General features: G+C 32.1%; 1 protein-coding gene across 2 annotated transcripts in view; it reads left to right on the forward strand.

Moving 5' to 3' along the window:
- LOC138714617 (putative fatty acyl-CoA reductase CG5065) overlaps nt 1–17949 on the forward strand; it is a 163695-nt gene that overhangs the window by 43688 nt on the left and 102058 nt on the right. The window contains exon 1 of one of the 2 annotated variants that reach the window (XM_069846646.1): nt 15989–16059. The exons of the other annotated variant lie outside the window; for it this stretch is intronic. The gene's annotated coding sequence lies outside the window, so the exon portion shown is untranslated. Of the gene's footprint in view, nt 1–15988; nt 16060–17949 lie in introns of those variants that run through there. 2 annotated transcript variants of the gene reach the window in all.

Here is a 17949-nt window from a genome sequence, read left to right on the forward strand (position 1 = left end):
ATCCCTGTAACCGATCCAACGCCCAGGCATAACTTCATTCAGCAATTTGCGAACTGTCAATCTGAAATGCTGTGGTGTTCCATCCTGCTGAAAGAAAAATCCATGTCTTCTTTCTAGGGGCAGATCATCCAAGTAGGGCAGCCTCGAGATGCTATATGTACAGTGGAGCAGTAAGCTTGTTGTTCAGAACCACGGGACCGATGACAACATCCTCGTGTATGCCACACCACACATTTAATCTTGGGTCAAACTGATTATTGCCCACGTGCATCAACGTCGGTTAGTGTAACCATCGGTTAAAATTGTGACCTAATCCCCGATTAAGCATTTTTACGGTGGATCGACCTCGGTTACGACTTAAATAGGAAGTTAACCACAGTAATCTCTAACCGGCCAAATATGAGCGGTTAAAGGAGATAACCAGCGATTAGTAGAGCAAGTAAAGCAAAATGGCGGTCATAACCACAGGTGATTATTTCGAAGACGATTATTATTGTGCAGTACTTGAATTACTTGGATAGAGCGTGAGCGTGAAGGTTCTTTAGTGGAAAGAGAGAATTCTTACGAGCAATTAGGTGACAGAAAATTTCAGGAGGGATTTCGTTTATCAAAATCTACAAATGTATCACTTGGAATAACACAAGAACAATCATATTTCTCCTACGGATCGGCTGCTTATATTACGATTATATGTAACTATTATTTTCTGTATTTTAAGAGGGAATACTCGAATACCAGTATCTCTTTCTCTATGTCACTGGCTGAACAAAGAGAGGTTATGGATGGATCTTAGGATAATGCACAATTCCCTGGTGTAGTCCAAGATCGTACACACATTCCTACCAATTTTCTGCATCCTTTTCCTTTATGGATATTCCATCTTTTTTATATAATAGGCCTACATTTAAATCTAGTAATTAAGTCTATCGATACTTCAACCTTACATTGGGATATAATCATTTTTGGATTCAATTTTCCATTTTGTACGATTTTAACCTAAAAGTACTGAAAAACAAAGAAATGGAACTCACAAATATAACAGCGCCCAAAGGCAAACAAATGCAACGCGAAAATGTAGGATACGTTCATTTCGATGTAGAACATAGTGAGCGCAGTCGTTTTTAGACGTTGACTATTATCTTTGCAGCGGTATGGATGCTTTCCTTTAGTCATTTTGTAGAAACAATGTACCATCATAGACTTTACTCTGGTTAAATGAGGTGTCAGCTAGCCATGTTTTAGTAATCTGTGATTATGAATGGTGCACATAAATTACATTTTAACCACGGCTACTGTTTAACCATCGTTTCGTAATCTATGATTACTGCGTTTTTAATCAATGTTGATGCACTTCGCCATATGAGTCTCTACAGCTATGTCGGGGTTCTCGGTTGCCCAGTACACGTCGTTATGTCGATTCACTGTTCCGTTCAAATGGAAACAGGCCTCATCGCTCCAACAAATATCAGCTTCAAGGTTTGGCTGGTGCGTTCATCGTTCAAGTAACCGCTCACAGAATTGCACCTGCATATCTGTGTCATCTCCATGCAGTTCCTGCACAAAGTGCATACGATAGGAATGGAAATGATTGACGGATAATATCCTGGACACGGACGCTTGACTGGTGCCACATTCTTGCGCCACTTCCCTGGTTGACCGTGACGGACTGACTACCAGCTTAGCTAGTACACTAGCTGCTTTTGCATCCCCTGTTGCTGTACGAGGCCGCCCTGAACGTTTTTTTTTGTCGTGGATACTGCCTGCTGTCTTGAACCGTTCCATTAAACGACCAATGCTTCCGTGATGTGGGGTAGATTGATCTGGATGCCGTCTGTGATATTCTTCTGCTGCTTCCCATAGACTTAGGCCTCCCGCATGGATGAGAACCATTTCCACCCTCTCAGGAATTGTGTACATTGTCTGTTACTACCCGGTTCACTGGTGAATCTAGCACTTACTCACATACCTACACAAAAAAAAACATAATTTATTAATTACGGCGCGCGACCTAAACCAAATTTCTAATTTAACTTTAGTACGCTCCAGAGATGTGACATCTCAGTTTTGGATGCGTTTTTCCTAACCAAACTGGTACTTTACTTGAAACGCGAACATATTTGTTGCAATTTTCTCAAAAATGGCTCTTACGATTTTCTTAAAAATTTGCACATGAACTACAGGTACCAATATCTAAAACATTTATTTGAAACTATTTTTTGTACTTACAGTAATAACGGAGATGTCCTATGTCGCGCGACTTTTGAATCACCCTGTATAGTTTTTTCATTTCCTCTTATATGTTACCCACAACTATGACAATGTCTTGCACTTCCAATTATTGCTGATGGATGTTGTCATTTATAATATAGTGCCTTCTGGTAGTTCCCATCAGCGAGCTCTAAAGTTTAATTTGGGCGGTCTCAATTTGTCGCTCGTCATTTTTATTTAAAACTAGTGCTGTCGATCGATCTAAATTTTTAATCGATTAACTATTTGAATGTAATCGATAGATTAATCGAGTTTTGATCGAATTGATAAAACGTTTTAATATATTGTAATACACAATCATTATTGTTAAATTTAACTTGTGTTCGGTGATAAGAATAAGTATTAAATGTTGTATATCTGTATATATATTGTATCCTTATATTACAAAACAACTGTTTTAATTACTTACTAACATATATATTATGAGACTTATAATTTATTGTGTCAATTTCTCCGGGAATTTTTGAGACAAACATAAATAACAAAAAGTTTGAAGACTCACCTAGTTAATACTGCTTCATCCATGATTTTAAACATGTGAGTGCATTCACATACTCCGAATTAAGTGCCGCTCTAGGTTTAGTAACAATGTTTCCTGCATCACTAAACATGAAAAAACTTTTTTTGTCAAGCACTTCTTCACGATCGTTCAATTTAAATCCAAACGTTTCACCGAGTTTACCTCTGAAATTCTCATATGACATAATGGAATTTACACTTTTCACAAACCACAGAAAACTGATTTTTTTTCTTTATCAAACTAAACACACAACCTTCATATACAAACTCAGTACAGAAACTGCAAGCACCTGCAGAATTACAGCGGTCGAAACAGAAGACTGGCCCCTATTGTAATCCTAATTACCAGATTTTAGAAAAAGAAGATAGTTACGCTCTCACTTGCACACAGTGTAGACATGGCTATTTTATAAGGGATGAGAGGGATGAATCCCAGAATAGTAATATACGTTACAAGAGCGGTATGTTGACGTTTTCATGGTGGAGGAAAAGATTGAAAAAGCGAAACATAGTTGAGCTTTTTTTAATTTCCGAGAACATGAAAACAAACATACCGCTCGTGTATCGTACGTTATTTTGTGCGAAGATCGTTTATTACATACCTGAAAGACGAATTTCTAATTAGTTGCAATGAAATCTCCATCTTGATTTCTGTTTAATGACGGAAACTTCGGAACACCAACATATCTTTCTTCAACATTGTTGCTATAAAATATTTTCTGTGTTTACTATACTCCAGCAGGCCGTTATATACGTCTGTCTTTTTTTCCCCCAGTCTATAAATGCGAACTTAAAACAAATGATAAGGTTATGTAATGATTTATTTTTCATTTTAATATTTTAACAATATTATTTATATAACATATTGCAGTAATAACATCGGCATCTGGAATCTTGTTGATTTTTCACCGCTTCCTTAATGTTACTTGTATCAGGAATGCAATAAGTTTCGTGGAGTAGTAGACTTTACTTAATTTTTGCAATAATTAACATTGCAATTTAGATGAAATTGCAGTGGTTAGTTTCCAATTTATAATTATTACTATGTTAAACGTCTCTAAAAATAATATGTTAAAAGCCTAAAGCAGTAAAATGAATGTCGCACTTAAGCGGTAAGAAGAGGGAAATTGTTATGTGTATTAGGTTGGGAATACTGAATGTGGTATTTCACACTTACCGCGTATTGGTTCTGTGCGGAAAACAAGCAATTACGCACGATCTCGCACAAAAGTATGTATTTCATATGCTAGGAAGATGAGTTGACAACAAGGTAGAAGTTTTCTTGGAAAACCATAAAAATTAATAATGGTTTCGCATTGTGTTTCAACTTTCAATAGAGGTAAACTAGGTCACTGTCCTCATATCTCCATCTCTTTCTGAAGTGTTTGTGCAAAGATTTTTCCTACAATAACTGGTTTACAGTTACAAAATAACAGTATTATTGTTCTTTTAAGTAAGCAATTACCGGGAGAGAAATATTTTCGGAATTTTTAGTATGATTATGTATTAACATAATAATAATTAATATCAACTACAACCGATTAATTGTAATCGAATCGATTATTCGATTAAATGTTTTTGATCGATTAATCTTACAACAGAAATTGATCGATTAATCGATTAAATCCCACAACACTAACATCTGTCCATTCTTACTATTATTATTATCATTAATTTTTCTAAATAGAATTATAAAACCTCTAATGGCAATTACATTAATATTCTCATTATAGAAATAGAAATATATATATTCTCCCTGTAACATAGTCCTAGTAAGCTTATATTAAATTAATTTTCATCATTTTACTAGCTATCTCAAATATTAAATTAATTACAATTCATTGAATTAAATTAGCTCATAAATTAAGTTACTACTTTGCCTTATAGATTTATCTAAATTTAAATAAATATGTAGTGAAGAATATTGCTGGAGAACCTTTTAAGTGTAGTGTAAATATTTGTAATTTAAATTTATGTATTGTATTGATTAAGGCTGGTTGAGTGGAAGAGAAGACCTTATGGCCTTAACTCTGCCAGCGAAAATAAAACATTATTATTATTATTATTATTATTATTATTATTATTATTATTATTATTATTAAAACAACACTATTTAAAACCCAACATTCACTTCAATTTAATAGTGCTGGTTCACTTACTACGTTATGGAATCTTTTATATAATTTGTTTGCTGAAGTTTCTTCTTAAGAATTCATTAACATAAAGTGAGAAAAAAGGAGGAAAAAAATGTGACCAGAAATGTCGTGTTGTAGATTTTCTGTAGGCCTACATAGCATCAGGAGTCTCCATGCATACTACAACGGACGATTTTCGTTCATGTCGAAATTGTAATCTTCACGTGTTGTGAAGTCCAGACTCCAAGCACGCGATACCCGCCGTTGTGTCAAATGGCTATGTCGACTGAAATATGAACGCATCGATGTCGCTTAAGTAGAACAGGAAAAACAAATGACTTGTAATGCAGATATCTGTTTTACGATACAAACTCTGCTGCACTGTACAGCACTTCATATTAAAAACTCATGCCTGGCTTGTTACGTGTCTTTCTTTCAATTACAATAATCACGTATTGCGTTAAACATGTTGTAGGTTAAAGGTTCCACTGCGCAAGCAGAAAATCAAGAGAAAGAGAAAGTTGTGAAGCCATCGGAGCAGCGTTCTAACAACTCCATAACAAAAAGAAATATATTTTGACACAAACTTACGAATCAATGCTGTAAAACCAGGGGCAAGAGACAAACATAGTTTATCAAACGATACAAATTTAAATGAATAATAGTTTATTCACTCACTTATTGATCGATTGATTAATTCACTCTTTTATGTATTTATATATTTACTTATCTATTTATTTACGTATTATCACAGACTAGATGTTCATCAAAACACCTTCTTCACATGAATATAAATGAACAAATTGAGACATGCCCGGAAAAACGTTCGGCGATCATGTTAGGCTAAATGTAGTGATTGTTATTACAGAAGAAAAATTCGCTCCGGCGCCGGAGATCGAACCGGGTCCCTGGTTCTACGTATCAAGCGCTCTAACCACTGAGCTACGCCGAAGTTCAATCCACAGCACCAGATCGAATCCCTCCCCTCTAGTGTTTTTCCCTTTCTGGCTTACTCCATGTTCGAATATATGTTGACATATTAAGATTATATTAAGTCAACTGCCATTATACAAGGAGCGCACTCAATTGAGTGACTTAGTGGCCGGGATTCCACAGTATATCCACTGTTGGGCGAAGAATCTACGTAAAGATTAATTTAAACACTCTGCGATAGCCGGTTTGCATCTAAGATTAAAATCTAGATCCCAAAAATAGTCATGGGCCTGTACATACTTTGTAATTCATTACTAAACTAAAGAGTCAAAATGAGTCGAAAAAAAGTTGCAAAATATAGGACACAGTATACATCCGTAGATTTCGTGTTAATTTGGTTACATATTGTCAGACTATCTTGTAGTTGTTCACAAATCAACGAACTTGTAAACTGTAGACTTTTATTATTTTTCACATTGCTGCCACGGAGTCGCCGTATTATACTTAGTGATGGGTGATAGTCGATAGTACTATCGATAGTTATGTCAACTATCGAAATTATCGATTGTCAAATTGTTTCCAATACTATCGATAGTTCTGGCGATTCATTCACGGTTTGTTCAGAATTCATCCCAGTCTATGATTCGAAGTAGACTATTCTTTTGAATCGTAAACGAACGAACGACTTATACGATTCTTCACTTTGCAATCATTGGTGGAATAAAAGCGTTCTACATATCTGGCACAGATGGCAGAGTAAGCCTGGGAATAAAACAGTCCCTTCATAATGAGAGTTGAGACATTGGATTGTTTCTTTCTGATTGGCTGGGACCAATTTTGATGACGTCCATGAATCTACAAAATTATGGAAGATAGTTATCCTCAATTATAATTTATAAACTCAACCTTACTATCAAGTACAATTTTACATTAAATCTTTATTCAACTACAACGCAGATTTCAGGCACGCACTCACTATTTTTCATACTGAACTAAGCAAGTCCAGTATTCTGTTTACATTTATTCGTTTCTTTTATCGAATACCATTTACCGACAACTAAGTAATTTGGCCAGAAACTGGGATCTTCAGTTCCCTCGGAAAGACTGTTATCCAAAACTGAAAACTTAATCAGTGAAAGGCGAAACCGTCTGCATCCCAACAAAGTGGAAATGCTTATTGTAATGGGAAACTTAGACTATCCTTGGAGTAATGGCCACATGTTAAAAAAAAAACATTATAATGATGGCTAATGTTGGGACTTTAAGGATAGATTAAAATATTGTGTGTTATTAGCATGTAATTCAGATTAAATTCAGTATATATTATTTAATTAATAGTTCAGTACGTGTTTAGACATAAATTCAGATAGTATCGATAGTTTTGATTATAACTATCGATAGGACTATCGATAATAGGGATAACAGTTGATAGTACTGTCGATACTATCGTAAATGGCTATCGCTCATCTCTAGGCGTAATTATACTTCAATCATAGTAAAACAAATACTTTTGACTTGAAATAATTAGGAATTTCTAAATACAAAAAAGTAAATAGTTATTTATGCAACAATTAGGGGAGAGTTGGGTAGTATCGGACATCGGGTAATATCGGACAGTGAGTTTCTTTCATCTACAACCAGATGATAGTACCTGAATGACATGGTTACGTTTCTGTGATGTCGCATACAGTTACGAACCACGTCATTCAGGTACTACCATCACTGGTAGATGAAAGAAACGCACTGTCCGATATTACCCGATGTCCGATACTACCCAACTCTCCCCTACTATCGTTCGTTCGACAATTATTCACTCATGCCATAATCATCAAGATTATCCACGAATTGGATACAACACCTCATGACATCTTAGCATTATAAATTGTAGGAAATAAATTATGAAATAATTCGGCATCCATAGCTGACAAAGTCTTCATATGTTCATATCGATTAGTAGAGTTGCGCCTGGCACTGGCATTGAATGAACAGAAATGGGTAACCTTGCAGGTAGGCTATTACAAACTCTAGTTATAGATTAGGTATCAAATTTTATGTTACAAATGTTCTTTTATTTTGTTAATATAGTTTCTCTGAGCCACAGAACTGTTTTATGTGATATTACAAAAATAATACAAAACTGTTAAGAATTGAAAATAAATTATACGTTATCCTGTGTCCTGCATTTCATTTCTTGTTAAACGGTGCGTAGAAGCGATAAGCAGGATAGACGAATTGCATGCATCCCGATCCAAGCGTTCCGGTATTACGTCATAACAAATACGTCATTGCTATTATTGGCACGCGTGCCATAAGCCGATCACGAATGATATTGGATGTAGTAATAATGCTGTTTATAATGCTAGGATGGCATAAATATAATTAAAATATTCAATAAGAACATCTGTTAATTCAATTTTTGTGAGAGTTTTTAAGATATCGTTTTTATAATTCACTAAAATAGTTATCAGTATTTATCAAATGTGTAGTGACAAATGACTAATCACACTACTTATAATAATAATAATAATAATAATAATAATAATAATAATAATAATAATAATAATAATAATAATAATAATATAACCATGTCATTAAAATGAGAAGACTTTTGAAATCGCTGGAACTTTATTTAAATAAAATATTAACTATATTTCATTCTAAAAATAATAGATTCATAGGCTAACTTAGTTTACTGTTCTCTAATGGTGATAAGATTTAATTACATTCCGCCATTTCTTCTTCTTTTTTTTTTTTTACGACTTAGCTGTTTTGTCTGTCTAGTTTTTGGCGAGTTAGGTGATGGTCTTCGTTGAGGATTTTTCTTGCCTCTTAGTATAGTTTTCTGCTAAGTAGTGATAGCCAATGGAGCGGAGGATGTGTTCACAGTGGATTTTTTTTTTTTTTTTTTTTTTGGCTTTGTCAAACTATGGGATGGAAGATTAATATTTGTAGAGATTTACCCTTCAATTTTGTGTTTGTCTTCTGCTGTATTCTTAATTCAGATTTATTTAACGTCATCGATTTATACTTATTTCCAAATGCTTCGTTTCGGTTGCTTTGGTAACGTTTATACTTAAGTGGGACTATAGTGAAATATAAATTTTCCATATTTTTTGGGGCTAGAGTCTTGAATTTTGGTACATGCAGTTCTCTTAGTATCTAAATACAGTCCCTAACGTTTCATAGTCTTAACGAAAATAGTTTTTTTTAGATATTCTCTTTTTAATAAAAAAATGCCTGTCCAGCGTGTGCATTTCAATACACATTAAGGCCGACAGTATTTTAAGGCTGGTTCACAATAAACCGGGAAAGGAAACGAGAACGAGAACGGAAATAATGTTAAAATAAATGTATTTAAATGTGAGCATTCACAATAGTTAATTGTTAAAATAAATGTATTTAAATGTGAGTATTCACAATAGTTAATTGTTAAAATAAATGTATTTAAATGTGAGAATTCACAATAGTTAATTGTTAAAATAAATGTATTTAAATGTGAGCATTCACAGTAGTTAATTGTTAAAATAAATGTATTTAAATGTGAGCATTCACAATAGCTAATTGTTAAAATAAATGTATTTAAATGTGAGCATTCACAATAGTTAATTGTTAAAACAAATGTATTTAAATGTGAGCATTCACAATAGTTAATTGTTAAAATAAATGTATTTAAATGTGAGCATTCACAATAGTTAATTGTTAAAATAAATGTATTTAAATGTGAGTATTCACAATAGTTAATTGTTAAAATAAATGTATTTAAATGTGAGCATTCACAGTAGTTAATTGTTAAAATAAATGTATTTAAATGTGAGCATTCACAATAGTTAATTGTTAAAATAAATGTATTTAAATGTGAGCATTCACAATAGTTAATTGTTAAAATAAATGTATTTAAATGTGAGCATTCACAATAGTTAATTGTTAAAATAAATGTATTTAAATGTGAGTATTCACAATAGTTAATTGTTGAAATAAATTTATTTAAATGTGAGAATTCACAATAGTTAATTGTTAAAATAAATGCATTTAAATGTGAGCATTCACAATAGTTAATTGTGAATGCTAACATTTAAATACATTTATTTTAACAATATTTCAGTTCCCGGTTTATTGTCAACCAGCGTTTATAGATGTCACGAACGTCGATCATAATACACAGCCTCTGAACTTTCGGTAGAAATTCAACGTAAGGACGAAAGCAACGTAATGTAACGTAACGTAACATAACGTAACGCAAAGACACGTTGATCGTAATCCCAATCTAAATGATACTGTTCTATACCGGCGTCGATCTCTCTCTGCTCGATGCTGTAGATGTAGCACATTTGAATGCCTATAGAGTGCATAATATTAACATTCTGCACTAAGAGCTAAGGAAATAAACCACCGACTAGAAATATTCAAATAAAGGATTTAAATTTAAATAGAAATTAACTCAAATTACAATTTTTTTCGTTATTATGTTAAGATGATTTTCTAACCAAGAATTTGAAGTGTCTGCCAAGCAAGATATTTCGACGTTATAAGCGTATGGGATATTGCATATGAAATCGATCAGTAAAAAACCTCGTATTTTTAATACTCTAATTTTTTTCCCTATTTATACAAGGTGAGGAGAAGAATGCATTTTCAAAAATATACTATCTAAAGTCAAACGGTTTTCGTGCTACTGAGCGACAAATTTAGCGTATTTTATAAAAACAAGCCTCTTTCAGCGCTCAGAACTCTGGAACCATTTACTGCAGAACATTGAACGGGAGCTCATTCTGAAGCTGACATTTGGTAGGTTATGTTAAGAGGTAATCCTTGTTTTTATTGTATACAGAGAGACAAATAATCTGATTTTACTTACTTTTAGGCTTTCTGCCAATTTGTAAAAATGTAAAAAAAAATATTGAGAAAAACCCTTGCATTATTAAGAGGAATTCGGCATTGTTTGCTTAGTGGTACGGCAATAAGTTTCGAGGGTATTAAATAAATTATTTTCACACGTCTAGACTTGAACGGCGCAGTACCTCACGCACTGGCCGAGAGCTGAAGATAAGCGAGCGTTGGGCATCATTTTACTCCTGTGTTTATGAAAACCTGTGATAAAGCTAGCCCAGCTATGCGCTACTAGACGAAACATCACGTATTTATGTCTCCTGGCCTTGCTTGCCTCGGCTAACTCCCGCCTCACAGTCAGCTGGTTAGTTGACGCGCGTACTATTTATTTTCTTTATTTGATATTTTCAATACTTTCTTACCAACGGTGCACCAGTAAAAATTATGTGTTTATTTGTACTTTCAATGCGAAATCTAACCATATATTTTAAAAATATTTTTTCGTGGGCAAAGGCGTCTTAATGAAGAAAAATCTAAATTTCTCCATTTCCATAAAAAGTAAGAAAAACTGTTTACATGTCAATATAAACTTTAATTTCTCAGCATCAAAATAAACCATGATTTTGATCATTGGGTGAAAGGGTTTCGGAGCTGCAACAGTTTAAATTTGCTAATTTTATGAAAAAACGATAAATTTAAATATTTTAAATTTAAACACTATGAAGTTCTGATGTCTCAAACTTTGCACAAAGCATTGTATCACAGTTGTCAACGGACAGAAAAAGTTTCATTATATTTAAAAATTGCAAGGTCAATTTTCTCTATATTTCGTTCGATTTGAGATGGGATAGCCCATATATGTGATTAAAATTTCAGGATGATAAGAAGTATTCCATGCTCATCATACTCGTGAAAACCTTGAAATTTCACCTGCATGCAGATCTAAGTGCATTATTTACCTTGACTGGATTTTAGATGGCCGATCCTCCTTTCTTTCAGGGTTGCATGAGTTGGCAAAAATTGTGTCCGGTTGAGCTGTGACAAAGAAACAACTATTTGTAAATTGTTTTCTAGAACTAAAAATATACATAAAGAAATACGTGCTGGAGCTGAAATATTCACAACATTCTGTTATTATACAAAGAACACCACAATTCGTTTTACTTAGTCCATAAAAGCAATAAAAGCAAACTGTGATATTAAATTTTTAGAAGAGGAACTGGAAGTTGCTTTCGGAGAAGAACGGAAGGAACTGAGTCTAAATTATCGATACAGTAAGTATCTGCAGTATTTTGTAAGAACAGTACCAATCACTATGGCACAGATTTTATAGAAATAAATTTAATATGAGGAATTCTTCCTCGCGAGGCCGAGACGTAGATGGGAAGATAATATTAAAATGGATTTGAGGGAGGTGGGATATGATGGTAGAGACTGGATTAATTTTGCTCACGATAGGGACCAATGGCGGGCTTATGTGAGGGCGGCAATGAACCTCCGGGTTCCTTAGAAGCCAGTAAGTAAGTAAGTAGTCCTTCCTCGGATCCAAAAATATTCTCGTAGGTTAGAGAATGACGCAATACTAAATCGGTTTTGTTGCAAAACATAGGAGACATACATCTGTGCGAAAATGTAATGCAACAAACAACATTCTGGGCAGATCGAAATGGCAATAAGTCAAATAACGCCCCTTACGTTTATCAGATAACACTGCGACGAATATTGCTTGAATTGACATGGCGCAATCGTCTAATTTTGTGAAGAAAGTTTGGTTTGAAATCTGAGTTTACAAGCATGAGTGATGGTCATTTCGGTTCAACGGATTTGTTATGAGACCAAAGGTACGTTACTGAGCTACAGGAAATACAAGTCAAGTCCATGAATAGCCTTCATATTCTCCAAAGGTCACGGTTCGATGTGCAGTCTCATCTTTAAAGTCATTGCATATTATTCTTGTCAATAAAATCACGAAATTGTGAAGCGTTAACACAATGGTATTATATGTAATATTAGAAAAATATAAACTTCGATTTTTCTCGTATTTATAATATGAACGTTATTACTCAGAACAGTCCATACTGCCATCGCCCAATATGTGTCTCATAGCGATGAGAACTCGAACCAGCGCGCATTACGTGACGCGAGTCCAGGCATAATGTTTTAGATCACGACGCGGTGCGGGACAAAGTACTAAGAGTAGCAGATACAATAAAATCATCATGAACGCAAAATAAGTTCTAGTTGAAAATAAATAAATAAATAAATAAATAAATGAATAAACTAACGAACGAATAAATAAATGAATAAATAAATAAGTAAATAAATAAGTGAGTAAATAAATAAGTAAGTAAATAAGTAAATAAATAAGTAAATAAATAAATATATAATACACAAATAAATAAATAAGTAAATAAATAAATAAATAAGTAAGTAAATAAGTAAGTAAGTAAATAAATAAATAAATAAATAAATAAATAAATAAATAAATAAATAAATAAATAAATAAATAAGTAAATATATAAATAAATAAGTAAATAAATAAGTAAGTAAATAAGTAAGTAAGTAAATAAATAAGTAAATATATAAATAAATAAGTAAATAAATAAATAAGTAAATAAGTAAGTAAATAAATAAATAAATAAGTAAATAAATAAATAAATAAGTAAATATATAAATAAATAAGTAAATAAATAAATAAATATGTAAATAAATAAGTAATTAAATAAATAAGCAAATAAGTAAATAAATAAAGAAATAAATAAACAAGTAAATAAATAAGAAAATAAATAAATAAACAAGTAAATAAATAAGAAAATATATAAATAAATGAGTAAATAAATAAATAAGTAAATAAATACATAAGTAAATAAGTAAATAAATAAATAAATGAGTAAGTAAATAAATAAGTATATCAATAAATAAATAAGTAAATAAATAAATATGTAAATTAATAAATAAATAAGTAAATAATAAATAAATAAGTAAATAAATAAATAAAAAATAAACAAATAAAAAATAAGTATATATATATAAATAGGTAAAAAAATAAGTAAAGAAGTAAATAAATAAATAAATAAGTAAGTAAATAAATAAGTAAATAATTAAATAAATAAATACGTAAATAAATAAATAAATAAGTAAGTAAATAAATAAATAACATATATTTTTACTTGGTTATCAACTACTAGGTTATTTAGCGTCGATGGGATTGGTGATAACGAGATAGCATTTGGCGAGATGAGGCCGAGGATTCGCCATAGATTACCTGACATTTGCCTTACGGTGGGAAAACCTCGGAAAACAACCTTACAAAAGAAGAAAATAATAATAATAATAATAATAATAATAATAATAATAATAATAATAATAAATTGCACATGACGAGAGAAATAAAGTCCACAGATCTAACTAACTTACTGTAACGATACGAATACAATATAATATCGTTCCTTACGTTCACCGTTAGCCCAATTGTTTGTGAGTCTGTTTTCTACGTTGGTAACTCCAGTTCTAAGTCCGAAGAGTCCAAGTGGAATTTGTATTGATCAAAAAGGTGCTTGCTGATAGGTTTCGTTGGGTAATCCCGTTTCCCCTTCCGGCATTCTACCATTGGTCCATTAATTAACATGCCATCCTATGCAGTTCTCCTCCGCTGATGTGGCGTGGGCATAAAGGTCTACAATTCCTTCCAAAAGTTTAAGGACACTCCTTCAAAAGTGATGTTTCACTCCTGTCCTTATGTGAAAATCCTTGATCTTTATACAGGCACAAAATGCCTGTGAAGAGTGAACTTACTGAACATTTTTATTTTTGTAGGAGAAAATTAATTACTCCAGAATGGAGGTACAGTACTTTGATCAATGAATTTTGAGGCAGAGTTAGACAAACTGAAAGTTTTCTTGTGCAATTATTACTTTTTGTTTAAAAAAATTGTGACAGCTTGTTCACGCATTGTAATCCAGATCTTTTCTTTCTTTTATCATGGAAAAAATTTCCATTTTCAAAATTCTGTTGAGTTTATAATTCACTACAAATTGACCCAAATCGCCACTGTCACTTACATAATAACACCGAGAGTTGATATCACTGACCAATCAGCATATTCCCTCCATTTTTAGTGAACAATTGTGGAGTTCGGTACAAGTGTGAAAAAGTTGGATTTCATTCTTGAAAAAGAAAGTGAAAATGGTACAGTAGCATGGACGTGAAGTGGCAGATTATTGGAATGTGGAAGAATGACTTGAAATAATATCTAACTCTATCCCATAATTTATTGATCTAAGTATCATCCATTCTCTTTATGGTTGTGAAACTTAGACTCTCACTTTGAGAGAGGAACATAGGTTAAGGGTGTCTGAGAATAAGGTGCTTAGGAAAATATTTGTGGCTAAAAGGGATGAAGTTACAGGAGAATGGAGAAAGTTACACAACACAGAACTGCACGCATTGTATTCTTCACCTGACATAATTAGGAACATTAAATCCAGACGTTTGAGATGGGCAAGGCATGTAGCAGGTATGGGCGAATCTAGAAATGCATATAGAGTGTTAGTTGGGAGGCCGGAGGGAAAAAGACCTTTAGGGAGGCCGAGACGTAGATGGAAGGATAATATTAAAATGGATTTGAGGGAGGTGGGATATGATGATAGAGAATGGATTAACCTTGCTCAGGATAGGGACCAATGGCGGGCTTATGTTAGGGCGGCAATGAACCTCCGTGTTCTTTAAAAGCCAGTAAGTAAGTAAGTATCATCCATTCTTGAGTAATTAATTTTTTTTTTGCTATAAAAATGTATTTTCTCAATAGTTTTCATCATAGAAAAATTGTTACATAATCCACAGTTTGGGAGATAGAGAGATTGGGTTTGCAGTAAAAAAATCATTTTTCACAGGCATTTCATCGGTTTATAAAAATCAGGGGTTTCACATAAGTATAAGAGCAGGAGTGAAATATCTCTTTTGAAGGGGTGTCCTTAAACTTTTGGTAGAAGCTGTACGTCTTCGGCGCCTGACTCTTTAGAAGGGGACGTTTGTGTAAATAACACAAAGTTAAGCACCCGTCATTGAATTTAAAAAAATCGTTCCTGAAAGAATCATATAATGTCGAGCTTTTTGGGAGGAGGCTATCTCGAGTTGGGTTGCGTCACTTACACAGCGAGGGCGTGAGAATCAGCTCAACTTCTGTGATCAACAGATAATAACTTAAAACAAACTTGTAATGTGTGAAATGTTTATCTTATTTGAGTGTAGCCGGCACGTGAGAATAAATATGTTGGAATCGTGGTGAGGGATATATAGTGGAGGAGCCGGTAGAAAGTTGCCAGTTGTTCGTCGGGGTCTGTGGACAGCAGTGGTGCGGAGCCATCAGTTGGACCAGGTAGGCAGCGTGTTCAAACCGTGGGTCGCAGTTCGTTTTTGACCGCTTATTACAGTGATGCATCACAATGCGTGTGGTACGAGTTCACCATCACCTGTATCCGGGATCGACTGTGTTACTCTTAGGGTACGACGATAATAGTAGGGACACTAGACAGGCTTTGATGTCATCAATGAATCAGGTGTCCACATAGGAGCAATGAGAAACTTAGTAATAATTATAACTGGAATGCATTTTGAAGATTATATTGCTTCCATTAGGGGTCATGATAATTATTTGTAATTTTTTCTTCTTTTTTTAATTTTCCGCCTGATCGGTCGTCTACAGATAACCTAACTAAAACATATTTATTTTTATTTATTTATTTATTTATTCTGTTCGAGTTAAGGCCAATAAGCATTCTGTTGCACATCACCAAAAATACAAGTACAAGTAAAATATAGATAAAAAAGATTAAATATATATTTACAATTATCTACAACACTATATCGCCTGTTCTGTCCTCTACAGATAACCTAATGTAAATCATATTTATTTATTTACTTATTTAATTGCTTACTTATTTACTTACTTATTTAGTTGCTTACTTATTTACTTTCTTACTTATTTAGTTGCTTACTTATTTACTTATTTAGTTTCTTACTTATTTAGTTGCTTACTTATTTACTTACTTATTTAGTTTCTTACTTATTTAGTTGCTTACTCATTTACTTACTTATTTAGTTGCTTACTTATTTAGTTTCTTACTTATTTAGTTGCTTACTTATTTACTTACTTATTTAGTTTCTTATTTATTTAGTTGCTTACTCATTTACTTACTTATTTAGTTGCTTACTTATTTAGTTTCTTACTTATTTAATTGCTTTCTTATTTACTTATTTAGTTTCTTACTTATTTAGTTGCTTACTTATTTAGTTTCTTACTTATTTAGTTGCTTACTTATTTACTTATTTAGTTTCTTACTTATTTAGTTGCTTACTTATTTACTTACTTATTTAGTTTCTTACTTATTTAGTTGCTTACTCATTTATTTACTTATTTAGTTGCTTACTTATTTAGTGTCTTACTTATTTAGTTGCTTACTTATTTACTTATTTAGTTTCTTACTTATTTAGTTGCTTACTTATTTAGTTTCTTACTTATTTAGTTGCTTACTCATTTACTTACTTATTTAGTTGCTTACTTATTTAGTTTCTTACTTATTTAATTGCTTTCTTATTGACTCATTTAGTTGCTTACTTATTTATTACTTATTTAGTTGCTTACTTATTTAATCGCTTAATTAATTTCTTATTTATTTACTTACTTATTTAGTTTCTTTCTTATTTACTTACTTATTTAGTTGCTTACTTTTTTAGCTTCTTACTTGTTTAGTTGCTTTCTTATTTACTTGTTTAGTTGTTTACTTATTTACTTACTTATTTAGTTGCTTACTTATTTATTTGCTTACTTATTTACTTATTTAGTTGCTTACTTATTTACTTATTTAGTTTCTTACTTATTTAGTTGCTTACTTATTTAGTTGCTTACTTATTTACTTATTTAATTATTTATTTACTTATTTATTTATTTATAACTTATTCATTTACTTATTTATTTATTTATTTATTTATTTATTTATTTATTTATTTATTTATTCTGCTGAAGTTAAGGTCAATACGCTTTCTTTTCCACACCACCAGAAATACAAATACAAGTAAAATACAGACAAAAAATAAAAATGAAATGTTTTTTTAATAAATTACCATTGCAGATACAATCTTTACCTTATGCAAAATTTAAAGTGAAAGTTAAACAGATTTTAACTGATCGAACTTTTTATTCAGTAAAAGAATTCTTAAATCACAAGTTATGATATATGCAATACTACTTGATTATATTATTTCTTTT

This window comes from Periplaneta americana, chromosome 15 (genome assembly GCF_040183065.1).
Source record: "Periplaneta americana isolate PAMFEO1 chromosome 15, P.americana_PAMFEO1_priV1, whole genome shotgun sequence".
Lineage (NCBI taxonomy): Eukaryota > Metazoa > Arthropoda > Insecta > Blattodea > Blattidae > Periplaneta > Periplaneta americana.